Raw genomic sequence first — 22,114 nt, forward strand, 5'->3', positions numbered from 1 at the left:
TTAGGTGAGAGTCAAGGCTATTCTATCTCATGAGCTTCTACCATTGTTTCGCAATTTGCAAGTCAAATATGGTCGCCACCATTAGGGTGATCTATACCATATAAAACACTTACAAACCACTTATCATGCGAGATTAAACGGTGCGAAATTGCTAATGAACGTTCCTCCATTAGGGAGGATTACTCACTAAAACAAACGCGGTGTAAAACCCACAATGGAGATCGAATATCTTAATAATAATAAAGCTCATTCTTTAAAATGTATTTTCTTTATTATTCTAATAAATAAATCTCATTAAACTCTAAATTAAGAATTAAAATTCAAAAATAAGAATTTAATATAATATTTATAAAATTATACTTAGATGGTGATTGAAATAAAATTAATTATTTCCATCTTAGTAATAATCTTAAATATAAATATTAAGGAAATTAATTTAAGTTGAATTAAATTAAATAATTAGCAACTTAAAAATTTCCTTTGAGAATATATTTATTGAGTTCGAAAATTTAAAGTATATAAACTATACAATTTTCGAAAATAATAAAAATAGAAAAGAAATACTTCAAGCAAAAATATCACCTATCTAAATTTTCTTTTGACTAGTTAATTCAATTTCTAATATATATATATTTTAAATTCATTTATTTTAAATTAATCAATTAAATGAAAAAATTATTGATTGAAGTTGGCCCAAGAATTAATTAAAATAAATAATTAATTTACAACTCAATCTATTTTTCAAAATAAAAAATTCGAAAATATTGCATAATTAAAATGCAAATTTCGAAATTGATTAATAAAATAAAGAAAAATATATGTATTGAAAATTATTTAAATTTAAGTTGAAAAATTAAATTTCAACCTAAAAATAATTTTCTATTTAATTAAGTGTCATGAAAAATCAATAAATATTTAAGTATCATGATGAAAATCAACTTAGATATTTAGATTCTTCAAGTTAATTAAATGTATTAAATTCAAGAAATAATAATTAAGTGTAGAGAAGGCTTAATTATTTATTTCTAGTTTAATATATACTAGGAAAAATATACTTAATAAAATTGTACCAAAATTAATTATTTAAATAATTAATTTCACAAAGTATAATATTTTCCTATTTAAATATTAGAAATAATAAGTAGTCTAGAAATTACTATCTAGAAAATATCTTATTTGACTAAGTATCTTTTCAAAAATTTGAAAAATATCTAATTTAAGTTAGATAGAAAAAATCTAAAACTTAAATAATTTCAAATTTAGATTTAATTAAATATCAAAACTTAAGTTGTAACCACTTAATTTAAAGATATCTTTTTAAGTTAATATTCGAAAAGATATTAACTTAAAAAAATATCTTAAGAATCTTTAATAACTAATGCCTAGGATTCCTCAACTTGATTTAAAATTTAAATCAAATATTCAAATTTAAGTTAGATAAGAAAAATCAGTTGATACAACTAATTTATAACTTAAATAGGAATATTTAATTAAATAAGCTCCAGAAAGAATCTAGCTAGTTAAAATTCTATATTTAATTAAATACAAGAAAAATACAAATAGTTTGTCTAGAAATAATATCTAAACTAAAAGTGTTTTTCTTACAATTAACTTTAAAATATTAAAATGAAAATAAATTTCATATATTTTAAAAGTTAATTATGTTGCTAATTCAATTTTATTAGGTCAAACTAATATAATTAACCTAGTATAGTTATTCAAATCAGGCAAATGGGCCTTCACAATTGGGGTAGTTCATGTGACTGGGTGCTGGGTTCAGTATGTCGTACCCACTTCTATGGCTCCCAACTCTCACACAAGGCCCAAAAGAGAGGAATTTAACCTTAAAATAAATAACTGTTATTAATTGAATAGGTCCAATAACTAAATGGACCTAAATAAAATCTATCATGGTGTGACATTTTATTTAGCAACAACCTATATGCATCTATACAATAAAATAAACACATAGGCTCACACAGGCACACTTTGGATGGATCCTATCATGTTGCTAGGTCATACACAGATGAAAGAAGATTGTAAAATTTACCTGTTACAAATTATTAACTTGACCAAGGGAGCCATCAGATCATTGGATCTGGCAAAAAGTAACCACGGCTATTTGTAATCAAGTAATAATAGGTTTTTAAAGAACTTACACCCAAGCTAAAATCACATACTCCTGCAACAAGGTTAGCTGGATAGTTGGAAGTAGGATTTATTTAATTTTAAATAAATAAATTTCGAAATTAAAAAAATTTTAATTTTCGAAAATAAAAAAAATAAATATTTATTTTCGAAATAAATAAAAAAAATATTAATTTAAATTTCGAAATTATTTTTAAAAAAAATATTTAAAATTAAACCTACAATTTTGAAAAATTAGGTTTCAACCAACCTAAATATCATTTCAAAATTTGCTAACTACTTTTAAAAATTAAATGTTATTTTAAAAAATAAAAATTAAATAAAAAATAGAAAAGATAAATGAAATATCATTTCAGATTTTAAATTTAATTTAAATAAATAAAATAACAAAATTTAAAAGTTAGCAAAATATCTTACAACTATTTAAAATTACATAATTATAATTATCTTATTTTAAATTTAAATAAGGTCAAAATATCTAAAAAAGATTTAATTTAAAATATATATATATAAAATCTGACCTTAAATTTAAAAATAAGATAAGATATAATCAAATTTAAAAATAAGATAGATATTTAAGCAAGAAGATAGATACTAATTCTATTTAAATTCAAATTACACTAATATCTTGAATTAAATTTAAAAAATATTAAATTAATTCAAAATGATAATTAGAATTGAATTAGGAATAGTAATAGTATATATACAAAACTATACAAAAAATCGGAAGTTAATTCCATGAAAAAGCATGAAAAATCGAAGAAAAACGAAAAAATTGTGAGTCAGACGGACGGTTTTCGCGATCGCAGAAAATTTCAAGATGTTTCAATTTTTTCAAATCTTCAAAAATTCATAACTAATTCAAATAAAATCGAAATTGAGTTCTCTTGCTTAATTTTTTCCATACTATCCAATAAAAATAATTCCAGAAATAGAATCGCAATTATTTTTCACAAAAATTTACAAACATCAATCAATCATCAAATAACACTCAATACAACATGATACCATCCAAAAACAAACAAACAATCGTTTTAAAGTCCAAATTTCATGCAAGTAAATCAATTACCATGGCTCTGAGGCCAGTTGTTGGAAATTTATTTTACCAGGATCTTAGATCTAGTCACAAGTATGTTGTTTAAACACCCTAAATATGAACTTTCTAAAACGATAAATTAAACACATATAAAGTTAAGAAAACCTTACATTGATGCAGCGGAATTAATGTCTCCTTCCACTCAGATCTCTAACCCTTGATTCCTTTCTGTAGCAGAGTATAATCAACATCTGAGCCCGAATGTCCTTCTTCTTCAAGTTTGATCCTTCACAGTCTTCCAATCTATGATTGAGTTACTGCTTGTTGTGTGTGGGCACTTACTCTTTCACTAGGGTCGAAATAGATGAAGGAGAAAAGAGGAGTGAGGGTTTCGGGCAGGTATAGAAAGTGTGGAAGGCTCAGTTTTTCTGAAGAGAGAAATTTCTGTCAGATTACTAATGAAAGCATGTTATGTGACTGAGCCATCACTTTCTATTTATAGGTAACTACTAGGTTTACGTTAGGGATTATTTGGCATTAAAATAATAAAAATATTAATTTGAAAAACCTATTTAAGTGGCCGGCCATGGTGTGTTAATGGGCCTCACTCAAATTTTATCTCTATTTTCTCAAAAATGCCAATTTTCCAATTCTAACCTTTTAAATGCCAAAACTAATTATTTAATAACTAAAATAGATTATTAAATAATATTGTCATTTAATTTAATTATTAATTAGACATATAAAGTCCATTAATAAATAAATAAACCTAGAAACTCTTTTCTTTACAATTTCACCCCTGCTTAGTGAAAATTCATAAAATTAGACATAGTCTAACTTTAGAATTATAATTGATCAATCACGAATCAATTAATGAGTCTTACAAGCAGAATGTTCTCAACTAGAATGGGGACCCTGGATCTATATGTTGAGCTTCCAATAAGTGAACCAAATTTAACAAGTAAATTCCTACTTATTAATTCTTCGTTGAATCCACTCTTAGAACTTAGAATTGCACTCTCAGACATATATAGAGCATATTGTATGTTCCACGATATCAATATACTATCTCATTTAACCATTGTTATAATCTTATTGTAATTTAAAGATCCTCTATATAGATGATCTACATCGAGATGGGATTTCTTTACCGTTCTCACCCCTCAATGTATTTTGCCCCTTAAAACACTTAGCTGCCTGTAAATGGTGTTTAGTGATCTAATAATTAGTCAGTTAAACAAGAGCTCATCCATTTACTTCTATTTGCTAAGCTCGAAGGGAATCATCACTTGACTTCTATACACCAGTAGAAGCTATAGATTCCATATTTATGTTCAGCACTCCCACTCAATCATACTATCATGTTCCCAAAATATACGTATCACCCTGACCCAAAAGTAGGCTTAACTAATAAATCAAAGAACATGAATAACACTCCTGAGTGGAGCCTAAGAATATCAGGATTTAGATTCTTTTAATCTTAAGATCAACTACTCGTTGACTTCGAAAGATATGTATAACGGTAAGTTTGTAATATCTTAACTTAGTTGCAATATCGGTCCAGTCCAATGTATACTCCATACATTCGAAACTAATATACTTTACTAATGTCTTGGAAAGAACATAACACTTACTCCAAGTGTAAGTACACATCATCGCTGATTATCACATTAGTGTAAAGCCAATAACACTGATGAAACAGGGACCAAAACTTTTGATTCATATGATCACAATCACATTCCACTGTGTTGACGATACTGTAATTGTTAATAAACATATGATCTGGATTTAACTGATTTTGTGTGTCTGAATGTAATAAACATATTAAACATATTAAACCATTAGCATGTAAAATTCATGCAAACATCAATCACTTCAAATTTCTTATATTGATAACTAATCAGATTGTAAAGAGTTTTATTTAGGGCATAAAACCCAACAATAAAGCCATGAAAGAATTTCTTGAATCAACAGTGCCTTAGACTAGACACTTGCTGTTGAGTGGGAGTAATGAGTACGTATCAGATTAATCCAGAAAATGAACATTGGAAGACAATCAAGTGAATCTTAAGATCAAGAAGAGGAACTATATGTTAGTCAATAAGGTTATATTTAATGCTCTTAGACTACACCAAATCAAATTTCTAGACATTCCTTAGTGCTAGAAAGTCTGGTGATGAGATGGTGATTACTCTGGGGGTGGAGTAGTGATTTCGGAGAAGTGTATAAACCTATCTGAATTCCCTAACTCTACCAGAGAGACTAAATGTTAAAGTTGCAGAAAGATACTTATTCAGTCTAAGGAAAGTTCTATACATTTTTGGCATTTGTTTCAACATTTATTAACTACTATTGTTACTTCCTGATTAACGCAAAAGTAGTTGCCAAAAAGTAAAGAATCCAGTATCCCTAAAGGAGTATACATATAGAGAGGAATTTCACAATATCAAGAATTTTGTGATTAAGGAAATGTAATGGTGGAGGCAAGGTTGTATTCAATACGACCTGTCAGATCCTATTTCGAAGAGTATACTACATACTACACTTGATTTGTATGTCAAGGTGTTGAGATTATTTGAAATGCACTTTTTGTTTTATATTGTTGCAAGGGGGAGTTTGTTGGGTTTTGTTCTCTAAATAAAACCGATTTCAATATAATCAGATTTACTAATTAATAAAGATCAGAAATAACATTTTATGTTGCATGGTTCACATGATTTATTTCGTGATTATGTTTAATATATAAATTCTATTAGGTCCATAACATATGTATTTGTTCATGATTATAGTGTTGTCAGCACAGTAGAATATAATCTTGATTATGTTTGAAAGTTTAATTGCTTGATTTGTCAGTTCACTGGATTTAGACTGGCATGATAATCAGCGATAGATATACTTACACTTTGGATAAGTGTTATGTCCTTTCCAAGACATTGGGAAAGTTTACCAGTATCGGATGTATGGAGTATACATTGGAAGAGACCGATATTGAACTTTGATTAGATATGATAAATTTACCATAATATCTATTCAATTCAATATCACCCAGTTGATCTTAGATCAAATGATCTTAATCCTGACATGATTAGGTTCGATCTCAAGAGTATTATACATGTTCTTTGTTTTGTTAGTTAAGCCTACTTTTTGGTCAGGGTGATACGTACATTTTGGGAATATGGTAGTGCAATTGAGTGGGAGCGCTAATCATAGATATGGAATCTATGTTGGGTTTTGTGCCCTAAATAAAACCCTTTACAATCTGATTAGTTATCAATATAAGAAATTTGAAGTGCTTTATGTTTGCATGACTTTTACATGCTTATGGTTTAATATCTTTATTATATTTATACACAAAATCTTTTAAGTCCAGATCATATATTTATTCACAATTACAGTATTGTCAACACAGTAGAATGTGATTGTGATTATATGATTAAAAAGACTAAGTCCCTGTTCCATCAGTGTTTTGGATTTACACTTATGTCACATATCAGCGATGATGTGTACTTACACTTGGAGCAAGTGTTATGTTCTTTCCAGGACATTGGTAAAGTATGCTAGTTTCGAATGTATGGAGTATACATTGGACTGGACCGATATTGAACTTAGTTAAGATATTATAAACTTACCGTTGTATCTTTCCAAGTCAATATCAGTAGTTGATCTTAAGATTAAAAGAATCTAAATCCTGATATGCTTAAGCTCAACTCAGGAGTGCTATTCATGTTCTTTGATTTATTAGTTAAGCCTACTTTTGGGTCAGGGTGATACGTATATTTTGGGAACATGAAGCTTCTACTGGTGTATAGAAGTCAAGTGATGATTCTCTTCGAGCTTAGCTAAATAGAAGTAAATGGATGAGATCTTGTTTAAGTGACTAATTCTTAGATCACTAAACATCATTTACAGGTAGCTAAGTGTTTTAAGGGGCAAAATACGTTGAGGGGTGAGAACGGTAAAATTATCCCATCTCGATGTAAATCATCTATATAGAGGATCTTTGATCACAATAAGATTATAACAATGGTTAAATGAGATAGCATATCTATATAGTGGCACATATAATATGCTCTATATAAGTCTGAGAGTGCAATTCTAAGTTCTAAGAGTGGATTCAACGAGGAACTAATAAGTAGGGATTTACTTAGTAAATTCGGTTCACTTATTGGAAGCTGAGCATATAGATCCATGGTCCCCATTCTAGTTGACACTATATATTGCTTGTAAGACTCAATAATTGATTTGTGATTAATCAATTATAATTCTAAAGTTAGACTATGTTTAATTTGTGAATTTTTACTAAGCAGGGGTGAAATTGTAAAGAAAAGAGATTCTAGGTTTATTTATTAATTAAGAGACTCTATATGTCTAATTAATAATTAAATTAAATGACAAATTTTATTTAATAATCTATTTTAGTTATTCAATAATTAGTTTTGGCATTTAAAAGGTTAGAATTGGAAAATTGGCGTTTTTGAGAAAATAGAAATAAAAATTGTGAAAACTAAAAAAATCCAAGTGAGGCCCAATAACAACTGTTGCCGGCCACTTAAGGATCTTTTTCCAATTAATATTTTCATTATTTTAATGCCAAATAATTACTAACCTAAACGTAGTAGTTGCCTATGAATAGAATGTGATGGCTCAGTCAATTAATAAGTTTTTGAAGCCTTCTGTCAGAAAATTCCCTTTTCAGAAAAACTGAGCCTTCCACTTCTCTCTCTATAGCCGACCCTACCTCTCTCTCTTTTCCTCTTCTCAATTTCGAACCCTTAGTGATAGAGTAGTGCCCACACACAGCTAGTGGTACCTCAATCATAGATTGGAAGACTGTGAAGGATCACACACAAAGAGAAGGACATTCGGGCTCAGATCTTTATGATACTCTGCGACAGAAAGGATACAAGGGTTAGAGATTTGAGTGGAAGGAGACATTATTTCGCTGCATCAATGTAAGGTTTTCTTAACTTTATATGTGTTTAATTTTTGTTTTAGAAAGTTCATATTTAGGGTGTTAAACAACATACTTGTGAGTAGATCTAAGATCCTGGTAAAATAAATTCCAACAGCTCGTATCAGAGCCATGGTAATTGATTTGCTTGCAAGAAATTTGGACTTTAAAACAATTGTTTGTTATTTGGATTGTTTCATGTTGTTTTGTGTGTTATATGATGATTGATTGATGTTTGTAAATTTTCGTGAAAAATAATTGAAATTCTGTTTCTCGATTTTTTTTTGGATAATATGGAAAAAATTAAGCAATTTACTTTTTTACAGAACTCAATTTCGATTTAATTTGAATTAGTTATGATTTTTTGAAGTTTCGAAAAATATGAGGGTCGTGCAACCCACTCACGCGCGCGGATGAGGGTGATACCCTCGGCCACACGCGCTCAGACAACTTGCTCGACCGACTACCTTGGTCAGACACGCATGTTTTGTCTGAAAACATCCCATGCCCGCGTGGATAAGATTGCATGCAGCCTCCTGCGCCGAGGGACGTCGGTCACGCCTGGCTGCATGTGCGTGTGGATAGTATGCAATGCATACTGTCCGTACAACTTGCAATTTTTTCGTTTTTCTTCGTTTTTTCATGCTATTTCATGGAATTAACTTCCGATTTTTTGTGTAATTTTGTATTTAGATTTTTATTTTTCAATTTTTAAATTTAATATCAGAAATAAATTAATTTGAATTTTTTAAAATTAATCTTAGATATTAGTGTAATTTGATTTTGAAAACAAGTAAAAATCTATCTTTTTGCTTGATTTTATATCTTATTTTTAAATTTGATTATATTTTATCTTATTTTTAAATTTAAGGTCAGATATTAAATTTTTTTTTTGAATTAAATATTTTTATTTTTTTTTAAATAATTTGACCTTATTTAAATTTAAAATAAGATAACTATAATCATGATATTTTGAATAGAAATAAGATATTTTGCTAACTTTTAAATTTTGTTATTTTATTTATTTAAATTAAATTATAAAATCTGAAAAAGATATTTATTTATCTTTTTTTAATTTTTATTAAATATTTAATTTATAAAATAACAATAAATTTTTAAAAGTAGTTAGCATTTTCTTTGAAATGATATTTAGGTTAGTTGAAACCTAATTTTTCAAAATTGTAGGTTTAATTTTAAATATTATTTAATTCTTTTTTTTTAAATTCAAAAATATATTTTTTTTATTATTTAATTATTTTTTTCGAAATTTAATTATTTAAAATTAAATAAATCCTACATCCAACTATCTAGTTAATCTTGTCGCAGGAGTATGTGTTTTAGCTTATGTGTAAGTTTTATAAAACCTATTATTGCTTGATCTAAATTGTCATGGTTAACTTGTTGACAGATCCAATGATCTGATTTTAACCCATGGTTCAATTGTCAATAGGCCAAGTAAATAATTTGTAACAAGTAAATTTTACAATCTTCTTTCATCTGTGTATGACCTAGCAATAAGATTATAACAATGGTTAAATGAGATAGCATATCTATATCGTGGAACATATAATATGCTCTATATAAGTCTGAGAGTGCAATTCTAAGTTCTAAGTGTGGATTCAACGAAGAATTAATAAGTAGGGATTTACTTAGTAAATTCGGTTCACTTATTGGAAGCTCAGCATATAGATCCATGGTCCCCATTCTAGTTCAGACTATACTGCTTGTAAGACTCAATAATTGATTTGTGATTAATCAATTATAATTCTAAAGTTAGACTATGTCTAATTTGTGAATTTTCACTAAGCAGGGGTGAAATTGTAAACAGAAGAGATGCTAGGTTTATTTATTAATTAAGAGACTCTATATGTCTATTTAATAATTAAATTAAATGATAATATTATTTAAAAATCTATTTTAGTTATTAAATAATTAGTTTTGGCATTTAAAAGGTTAGAATTGGAAAATTGGCATTTTTTGAGAAAATAGAAATAAAAATTGTAAAAACTGCAAAATCCAAGTGAGGCCCAATAACACCTGTGGCCGGCACAATAAGCAGCTTTTTCCAATTAATATTTTTATTATTTTAATGCCAAATAATTACTAACCTAAACATATTAGTTGCCTATAAATAGAAAGTGATGGCTCAGTCAATTAATAAGTTTTTCAAGCCTTCTGTCAGAAAATTGCCTTTTCAGAAAAACTGAGCCTTCCACTTCTCTCTCTATAGCCGACCCTACCTCTCTCTCTTTTCCTCTTCTCAATTTCGAACCCTTATTTATAGAGTAGTGCCCACACACAGCAAGTGGTACCTCAATCATAGATTGGAAGACTGTGAAGGATCACACACAAAGAGAAGGACATTCGGGCTCAGATCTTGATAATATTCCGCGACAGAAAGGATACAAGGGTTAGAGATCTGAGTGGAAGGAGACATTATTCCGCTGCATCAATGTAAGGTTTTCTTAACTTTATATGTGTTTAATTTTCGTTTTAGAAAGTTCATATTTAGGGTGTTAAATAACATACTTGTGAGTAGATCTAATATCCTTGTAAAATAAATTCCACCAATCTATAGCTTCTATAGGTATTTAGAAGTGAAACGATGATCTCCTTCGAGCTTGCTAAATAGAGATAAATGATAGAGCGCTCATTTTAGTGACTATAATAGTTCACTATAATATCATCTATAGATAGCCAAGTGTTTTAAGGATAAAATACATTGAAAGGGTGTAACGTTAATTTTATCCCTATGAAATGTAGATCATCTATAGAGGATCATTTGATTATTGGGATTATAACAATGGATAATTAATAGCGTATCTATATCGTGGAACATATAGAGCGTTCTATATGACTGAGAGTACAATTACAGGTTCTATGAGTGGATACAATGAGGAATTAATAAGTTAGTGGATTTACTTGGTAAATTCTTGATACGCTTATTGGAAGCTCGGTTGTATAGGCCCATGGTCCCCATACTAGTTGAGACTATACTGACTGTAAGACTCAGTTAATTGATTTTAGTTAATCAATTATAATTCTAAAATTAGACTATGTCTAGTTTATGAATTTTCACTAAGCAAGGACTTAAATTTGAAGAAAAGAGATCCTACATCTTATTTATTAATTCATAGATTTTGATTAGTCTAATTAATAAATATTTTAAATGACAATATTATTTAATAATTAATTTTTAGTTATTAAATAATTAGAATTGGCATTTAAGGGATTAAATTGGAAAATTGGCATTTTGAGAAAATGAGATGGAAAAATAGCAAAATGGCAAAATTGAAAAGTGGGCCCATTATCCAACCCATGGCCGACCACTTAGTGTAGATTTTACCATTTAATTTTTTCATTATTTTAAGGCCAAATAAATCTAACATAAACCTAGTGGTTATCTATAAATAGATAGTGATGGATCACACTTAAAAGATTGATGTAATTTCACTTTCAGAAAATTTTCCTGAGCCTTCTTTCTATTAGGCCTAAACCACATTCTCTTCTTTTCTTCTTCATAATTTCAAAACGTTGAGTGATAGAGTGAGGGCCCACACACATCAAGTGGTGTCTCAATCATAGTGTGTAAGACTGTGAAGAATTCAATCAACTAGAAGGAGAATCAGGCTCAAGAAGGAGAGAAAGAGATCCAAGTTTAGATCCTGATAATGCTCTGCCACAGAAAGGAATCAAGGGCTAGAGATCTAAACAGAAGGAGTCAATATATTCCGCTGCAACCACTGCAAGGTTTCTGATAACTTTTATGTGTTTATTTCATTGTTTTAGAAATTTATATTAGGATGTTAATGAAACATACTTGTTAGTAAATCTAGATCCTGGTAAAATATTTCCAACAGGGGCGTATTCGACGCTGGGCAAGGCGGTGTGGTTGGCCACATGAGGGTGAGACGCGTTGACTTTACGCAATATCTGTTTAGTGCGAGCCATCATCTTGTGGCTGGACGGGAAAATTGAATTAAAATGTCCGTCGCTTGAAGAGGGTGGACTAGAAAAGACGAGGGTGATCCTCGTGCAAGAGTTGAAGTAAATCCTGGTCAATTCGGTGTTCGCTTCCCCAAAACTCACCTGTGTTCATCTACAAAAGACAACACGGGAGATGAGTGGTTGCTCGGCATATCGAACGTTAAACAGGAAAATATGTCGACCAAGAGTACTCAACATATTGAAGGATAGAAATATTCGACGAAAAAGTCAAAACTCAGAAGTTTGAAATTTTCGAGAGTTAGGGAAAAAATTTCACGAAGCTTTGAATAAGCAAGATGAAAGACAGACATTGTGCAATCAAAAAGCAAGCATCATGAATGGTGAAGTCGCATGAATCATTACAAAGGAAAATCGCAAAGTTTCTGAACCTAGGGGTTTCTACATAGCTTCTACAGCAAAGTTAAGATCGTATTCAGAAAGTAAATGTGAAAAGTAAAACTAAAAAAAACCGCGAACTTACTCAATGATCGACGTTTGGATTTAGTTTACACAAAGCTGAACGAACAGTTCTTGTGAAAATTTTTCAACAAACTTGAAGCTAAAAACCTCTCTTTTTGCTCTAAGCTTACTCAAAAAAGAAGGTTGGTGAAAATGAGTTTGTGAAAAATGCTCTGTCGTATTTATAGGCAAAACAGCAAAAAGGAGTAATCATTTCAAAAACCTCAGACGCCTCGTTTCCCCCAAAAGCAAATATTGGAAATTAAAAGCAATCAGGTGCAACCGTCAAACGTGGTGAGAGAAATTTGATTTCGAAGCATTAATTGCGTCTGATCATTTATTAGCCAAAAAACGAAGAGATACTTAGTCAGCCTCACATCGAGTCGCGAACAGACGCACCAGACACGTGTCACCATCCAAATGCAAAGACAGCTCGGATGAAGTCTACACGCAACTTTTGAAGTCCCGTATAGACTTGGGGGGCAAATGTTATCCCAATTTTTGCACTGTGACGTGGCATCACACGATGGTGACACGTGGAATCGATTCTAGGTACCTGCTTGCAAGACACAAGGCGAACAGGGCACCTCATACATCTGCTCCGATGAAGTCCTCTAGACCGAGCAGTGAGCAATCCGCGCAACACGCCAACACTTAGCAAATTCAGCTTTCGTATCGCGAGTCATTAAAAGAAATCCCTATAACTCTAGATTCAATTACAGAGGTATGGCAAGCTGTCTAAATCCTAGGATTAGTGTATTCTGTATTTACTACGCAATCTTTCTACTTATCAATTGTAACTACAAGGGAAATACTTCCTCTCTAACCTTATAGCCCTATAAATAGTGATTCATATTCACTGGGCAAAGGGTCGAGAGATTTTGTCTAAGAATTCATATTCAGAGATACTATTGTAAGAGCTTTAAGAAAAGGAACCATTTTCCTTGTTCTTAAGTTAATACAAATAATGAGGATTAGGCTATTACCGAACTGCTCGGGACTAAATTTCTATAAAATTCTTGTGACTTTATTTGCTTTACTATATTTCACTCATATTAAACTACTTGTCGCTTTCAAAATTAGACTCGCTGTCATTGACTAAAAGAGAGGTCAACACAATCCAAAAATTAAATTGTTACTATTACAGCGATAGTGGATAGAACGATTGATAGAGGTGATTCACGAAGACGAATGATGCTGAAATATATATATATAAAAAAAATTCTTCCATAACTTATTTTATTAGGATTAACTTGTAATTAGATTTATTAACTTGTTGACACTTGGGCTAATTTTACAATATTTGTGTAATATATAATTGTAAATGATTTAATTACTTATCTGAAATGAAATTAAGTATATTGGCTAATCATAATATTAATTTAAATTATATTTAATTTATCTTTTAAAAAAGTAAATATTTAATTTAAATTAAAATAAAATTATATTTAATATCAATTAATAAATAAATAATTTAAATAAATTAAATTTCTTGATTTACAATAGATTTTTAACTGGAAAAAAAATTATTAATGATTTGGCGTCAGTTTTTAGGCCTTTAACGAGGGTTATATGTGCATATGACGTCAATTATATGTATATACCCGATGCCATATTGTACATATGGTGTAGGTTCTTTGATAATAACCGATGCCATAGAGAAACATTTACCGTTGGTTGTTTGGAGTCCTACAACTTTGCTTAGATTAGCGTCGGTAGCAAATTTTTCCAAAACTGACTCTAAAATGCCTTAAAAATCGCCTCTAAAGCCCATATTTGTAGTAGTATGATTAAGAAAATGTCACAAGTGTGTGACACATTTTAATCTAGTGGGGGATTTTTATATCATTTAATAATATAATATGTAGATTAAAATGTGACAATATATATTATTATGTGAAGAATATATATTAAGTGTTTGTTAAATAAATTGTGTAACCTATGATTTATTTAACCTACAAATTGTAAACTATGTTAGATTTTGTGCCCTAAATAAAACCCATTTAAATATAATCAGATTTACTAATTAATAAAAGATCAAAAATCGCTTTTATGTTGCATGGTTCACACTATTTATTTCATGATTATGTTTGATGTTAAATTCTATTAAGTCCAGAACATATATAAATATGTATATATTTGTTCATGATTATAGTGTCGTAAGCACAGTGAAATATAATCATGATTATATGTTCAAAAGTTTAATTCCCATGATTTGTCAGTTCACTGGATTTAGACTGGCATGATAATCAACGATAAGGTATACTTATACCTTGGATATCTAGGGCATTGGCATATTTTACCAGTATCGGGTGTATGGAGTATACATTGGAAGGGACCAAAATTGATCTTGGATAAGATATCATAAACTTACTGTTATATCTTTCTAAGTCAATATAATTTGTTGCTCTTAGGTCTATGGATCTTAATCCTGTTATGGTTAGGTTCAACTTAGTTGTAGTATTTATGTACTTTGATTTGTTTTTAAAGTCGACCAATTGGATCTTGTCGTGACATACAAATTAAGGACACGGTAGTTCAATTGAGTGGGAGCGCTAAACATAGATATGGATCTGTAGCTTCTATAAGAATTTAGAAGTGAAACGATGATTTCCTTCGAGCTTGGCTGAATACAGATAAATGATTGAGGCGTCATTTCAGTAATTATATTAGTTTACTGAAGTATTATTTATAGGTTGCTAAGTGTTTTAAGGAGAAAATACTTTGAAGGGTAGAACGGTAAATTTATCCCTACTCAGTGTAGATCATCTATACAGGATTTTTGACTATTAGGATTGTAACACTGGATAATCATAATGTATCTATATCGTTGTACATATAGAGTGTTCTATATAATTGAGAGTGCTATTCAATGCCATATCTATAGTGGTGCAAGGCGGAATTAATAAGTTAGAGAATTTACTTGGTAAATTCTAGATCTACTTATTGAAAGGTCGGGTATATAGGCCCATGGACCCCTCACTAGTTGAGATAATACTGCTAGCAGATCAGTTAATTGATTTTAATTAATCAATTATACTTCTAAAATTAGACTATGTCTTATTTATGAATTTTCACTAAGCAAGTGCTTAATTGTGAAGAAAAGAGATTTTGGGGTCAATTTGTTAATTAAGAGACTTTGTATGGTCTAATTAATAAATTACATAAATGAAAATTTTATTTAGTAATTAATTATAATTATTAAATAAATAATTTTGGCATTTATAGGATTGAATTGGAAAATATGGTATTATTGAAATGAAGAATAAGTGGTTGAAATAAAGTGGGAAAATTGTAACTAGATAATGGTTTCATTATTGTGTACGACCATGATGTTATTTTTTCCCAATATTTTATTCTTTTTTAATCCATATAATTCAGCCCTAAGCCCTAGTTGACACACAATAAAAGAAACATGATGCTCTCACTCATCCAACTAATGTCAATTTAATTATTCAACAAACCTAGATGAGGGAGTTACTTCCTTAGTCATTTCAAACCTGCTTCATTGTTCTTCACATTCGAAAACTATAGTGAATGAGTGCCAGACCCACACATAGCAAGTCAAGTACTCAATCATAGTGAGTAAGACAGTGGTAACCAAACCCGAAGGAGAAAAAGATATCTAGGTTCAGATCTTGATAATGCTGTGCTATCAAAAGGAATCAAGGGCTACAGATCTTGAATGGAAGGAGTCATTATATTCCGCTGCAATCAATGTAAGATTTTTTTAAACCCTTATGTGTTTATTTCATTATTTTAGAGAATTCATATTTAGGATGTTAATTCAACATACAATTAGTAAATCTAGCTCCTGGTAAAATATTCCCAACAACCTACACTTTGTAACATGGACAGGAGTTACAAGTTTAATTGCTTTTGTAACTTCTTTTGGTTGATCATATTTTAATGTAATAAAAAAGATGTAACATACATTTGATGATATCATTCAAAGTTGTGAAATATAGTTGTTACAAATCATATAAATACTAATTTTTATCATAGAAATTAGGCGTAGTGTGTTTGAATTCTATGTGTGATCACATTATAAAAGGAGGTCTTTGGTGCTCGATTGAAATGGACCAAGTTTTCTATCAAAAAGCACATTGCTCGAAAACCCTAAGGTCTGATAATCCCAATACTATTTCTTAGAGAGTTCCCTCAGTGCTTAGAGATAAGAGAAATAAGTTTTTGGACAAAAATGTAATGCCTTGTTCATGTCATGGTTATCCCCACTATTCTACACATAAGGTTGTCAGTGACGGATCTTCTTTTTCTTCTTCATAATATATATATCTTATATAATATTATGTAATTTATTCATCTATTCTACCTTTCATATATATAAATACATATATAGTGTAAGTTGTTGTAATATTTATTTAATCTCTTTGTTGGTTCTTGTATTATATTATAATAGAGTTGTAAATTAATGTATTGATTCCATTGTAATAAAATCTCTAACATTAGATTCAATCTTAATACCATAGAAAATACCCTTATCTCTAATAGTTTAAAATTAGATACCAACATCTACAATGATTATTAGGGGCAATTACGCCGCTAATAACCTTACTATTTGCAACGATAATTAATTGTTGCCCCTAGAGATCTTTTTCGTTGTAGTATTAATAGATGTTGTTGGTAGTGGTTTAATTATGGGGCAAAATATTCTGGAAATCGTGTAGTTTTCATTGTTATTCATGTCTAGGGTCCAAGCTACTAGAGTGGAACAGATCATAGATGCAGGGGGTTCTTTTAAGAGGTTTTGGTGCATGTGGGGGCCTGCTTAGTTGAAGAGGTATGTGCCATTAGTTTATCCACCAATATTCCCACCTTTCCTAAATTTGATGATGGATAAGAAAAATTTGAGAGGAGGGGCAAAGACGTTAGTAATAAACTAGACACAATTATATGCAATTCCCTTTCTATTATTCTACATGAGGATCAATTAGTAGGGGGACAAGACACACCACTTCACTCACTTTTTAGATGCATTTGCAAATGGACCGTCTCTATCTTTCTTCTGATTCGCTTCCATATTTTTATTTATTTATTATTATAATTATGGAAGGAAAATAACATCTCACTAATTTGTTAAAATGGTGGAGCCAAGAAAAACATTTCATTACAAATCTTATAAGAAATTTCAGTCGAGTAAAGAAGCCCATATGATAACCTAACGGTAAAACAATCTAATCTCAGACATACAGTAAGATGTATTCTGAAGATATAGAACAAAACAATGGTAACTCATTACCAAATTGGCGACACTACCATGTCTGCAAGAGGTCCACACACGACCACAACAAATTCAACTCTTTAATTTTTTCAACAGCCTTGACATGAATCAAAATATAATAATAAACAAAAAATGCATTTCTTCCGTTTTTCTTTTGTGTTTTTTGTAACATATAAAATAAATACTATAAGATATATGGTTGGTAGGAAGGAGAAATGATAGACTTGTATTTTCATAGCACTCTCTACACACAAACCACCAACAATCCTTGAGAAACAACTATGGTCCACAAACCAGGCCTCTTAAGTAATACTGATTCTATTGGCAACCCCCTAATTAATAATCTCCCAATTTAACCCAAACAAACATAGTTATACAGCCTATATCTGTAGACGTTATTTAATTTTCCATTTTTAAATGAATATGTTCCCCACCTTATTTGGTCTCAAGCAAACTCTTTCTTTCACTTATACACATTTAATTTTCTCTCTTTCTGTCTCCTTCTCCACTCTATATCAATATAAAAGTCTTTCTTATCTATTTGTCACCCACTTTTTCTTTCTGTTTTAATTATGTAAAAATATTTAGAGGAACAGAAAAGTAAAAAAGTGAAGATAATGATAATTATGATGAGCTAGATGGAAAAGACGAGAACTAGAAAGAAAGCTTCTATATTTATAAGGCAAGATTATGGTATGGCTTAGAAAAAGTTTTTTAACGGTAGGGAACATTTTTTTAAATTTTAGATCATGTGGTTATTATGATATAAAGTGTATACTCTTATCTTAGGACTGCTTGTATACAATTAAAACATTATACATATCATAATAATATTTATTTTTTTAAAAAATAAAATAATATTAATAATTAAAAAATTTATTATTTTTTATTTTGAATTATTAATATTTTTAATAAAGTTAATTTGAATTATTTTTATATTGGTATTTATTTTCAAAAAATAATTGCTTCTCCTAAACTTATTTTTTCTAGCTTCTCATTTTTGGGCTTTTCAAAATATTCTATTGGTTTTTTTTTTTTTTTTTTTTTTTTTTTTTTTATTATTATGTTTACACGTAGTCTTTTCTTTGTTTTGCTTTTAGGTTGTGCGTAGTTCTGGTGTTATTGACTGTTTTGTTCAGTGTTATGATTTTTATCTTGTAGTTGTTTGGCTGCTCTTTTGAGACGACACTTATCAAAAAAAAAATTAATTAAGTCGGTTAGATATTATTTCTCCTGCCAAAAAAATGAGTATTTTAGGAGAAGTAAGTTGGTACGGTACCAATTAAAGAGCATCTAAAATCATTTAAGTGATCCTACATCAGAGGAACTTTTAAAAATAAATATTTATATAAAAATAATTTAATTTAACATTAGAAAATAATAATAATAATTAAAAATAAAATTAATAAATTCTTTAATTATTAATTTTTTTTTATTTTTCAAAAAATAAATATATCATTAAATATTGTTATAATATGTATAAAATTTTAATTGTATTCAAGCAGTCCTAGAGTAAGAGTATATACCTTACATCATAATAACCACAAGTTCTAAAATCAATGGTAAAAAAAAAAAGTTCCCCACCGGTAAGAAACTTTTGTTAGGTGCTACTATACCATTACCTTTAGATTATACTTTTTAAAATTAATAACATTCAAATTCTTATTTAATTATAGTTATTTTTTAAAAAATTCTAATTAGTGAGTAATACCTATTTAAAAATAATTTATATATATAAATATATAGAACACTTCTCATTGATACTTATTAAATAAATTTAACTATAAATATTAATTTTAAAAATATTAAAACATTAGATTTTTATCCAATAGCGAATAATAAAAATAAATTTAAATTTCGATGGTTAATTTGACTATTTAATTAAAAAACTATCAAAAAAATATCAAAAAAAATATTTATTTTTACACTATAAAAAATATGTTTATATAAAAAAAATGTATAAGTGAAACTCAACTTTTTCTTATTTTTTTTTTATTTTTGGCAAATTTTTTCATTAAAATTATCTTTTCAGCTGATTGAACAACTTAAATTTATATAATGTCGAAATGAGAAAATTTTCTAATTAGATAAAAAAATTAAAAATAACAATTTTAAATACTACTCATTCGAGAGTGCATATATATAAATTTATGTATATATTATGATAGGGCACTAATTTTTTTTTGGGAAATTACTCCATATACTATTTTTGAATTTTTTTTCTCAAATTTACGGTTTGGGTTTCTAAAGTGGTTGCAGCGCTAGTTGCAATAGGGGTTTCTATGTAGAATTTTGTAAAAATGCAAAGAAAATTATTTTGAAGTGTAAAAATAAAAAAGTCCCATTTTTTTCTATTTTAGTTGGGATATTTTTATTTTGAGTAATTTGTGACATAAATACCTACGTTTAATTTATGGCAGTAATAATACCTAAGTTATATTACTGAAACTCTATAGGTACTTGATCGTTAAATATTAAGTCATTATCCACGTGTCATTTTCTTATTGGTATTTTTATATTTTTTTAAAAAAAATAAAAATTTAATGACTTAGACCAATCAGACATTGTCACGTGGCAATTTACTTAACTTTTAACAGTTAGGTACTTACAAAAGTTCCAAAATTATAACTTAAATATTATTACCGCCAAAAAATAATCATAGGTATTTATTTGTATCTGGGAGTTCAATTTAAATATTTATGCCGTAGATTACTCTTCTATTTTTAGTATATTAAAAAATTATATTTAATTTATGTCTTATATATACTTAACAATCTACATAATATTTCACTACTCAAAAAAAGGTTTAGGCAATTATTTAAAATAGTCAGCTATAATATTACCATCGATTCCTAAGACCCATCGACAAAAAATAATTCACTTTCATTAGCGTCGGTTCCTAACCATCGGTACAAAAATCTTGTGTCTCTTAAAAACAATTGCTAATAGTATAAAACATCATTGTTTAGAGCATTTGAAATATTTTTGTTTGTTTTTACTAATTGAAACTAATAGTAAATATATCTAATCTGGTCTGAACAAAAATATATTTACTATCTTTACCAAAATATATATGAGAAAATTTAATATCATATCTAATAAATAAACTCAATTTTCATAAAAAAAATATAAATAAATATAAAAATTAAGTCCAAAATATTTTACACAAAACAATCTGAGATCTTCTGTAGATGCAAGAAAATAAAAATTGATTACAAACCACAGATATGAAATGTGTGAGAGAGAGAAAACGAGAAAAAAAAAACATACAAATCTTGAAAAGAGACAGCCGAAGCGGTATCCTCAAACTACACTACCACCGCTCACCTACTTGAAAAGAATAAAATCAAAGAGAAAAAGAGGTTGAGAGGGAGAGAGAGAGAGAGTTACCTCGGCTTGCCACTAGTGGTTGTCATTGGCTGTCGTTTGCTGCATGCATGACTGGATCTCAATCAGGCAAGGGAGGGAGTTAGACGAGAAAGAGTGAGAAAGTGAGAGGAAGGGGGCACTTCCATAGATGGAGAGGGCAGCCTGTTAAGAAATGAATTAAGAAGGTTAATTAGTGTTTACTCTTATTTTTCTTGATGTGTATAGGTGTCACAATTGTCACTATGTTGGTCCCCCCTGTACAATGATTGCATATCATTCTGTTATGATTTATTCCTTTATACCGTTGTAAATGATGAGGTTATTATACCTCTAAATATTCTAGAATATCTCTGTAACCTTTTCATTTATAAAGTGTGGCCTGCCCCAAAATTTTTTGGTGTGCTGAGTATTCTTTTCATTCTCTACTCTTCCTCTGTTTTTTCAAACTTGGTCTGAGAGCTTGACACTGGTGGTGATCTTGCTTCATTGGTGAACAAACCTCGACTCACGGTGGTGGACAAGGAGACTCAACTGGCTGCAGTGCAGCCAGCGTTGTTGCTCAGCCCTAAGCTCCATTTGTTGTTATCCCTGGACCTCATGTGGCCAGTACCCTAACCAAGCCATTTGCCTTGAAGCTAGATAGGAATAATTATACATTGTGTCTGCAATCATACGTGGGCATCGTCTAGACGACTATCTCAATGGAACCAAGGTCAAGCCGATGGAGTTCCTTCCCCTAGATGAAGACGCTGGTGAAAATACTGTCATCGTGAATCTTGAGTTTGAAGCATGGACTGTCCATGACCACCTTCTTCTTGGATGGTTATACGGATCTATGACCGAAAGTATTGCTAATTAAGTTATGGGGTGCGATTCCTCTTCTACTTTATTGCAGGCTTCGAAGACACTCTTTGGTGCGCAT

This window comes from Cannabis sativa, chromosome 6 (assembly GCF_029168945.1).
Source record: "Cannabis sativa cultivar Pink pepper isolate KNU-18-1 chromosome 6, ASM2916894v1, whole genome shotgun sequence".
Taxonomy (NCBI): Eukaryota; Viridiplantae; Streptophyta; class Magnoliopsida; order Rosales; family Cannabaceae; genus Cannabis; species Cannabis sativa.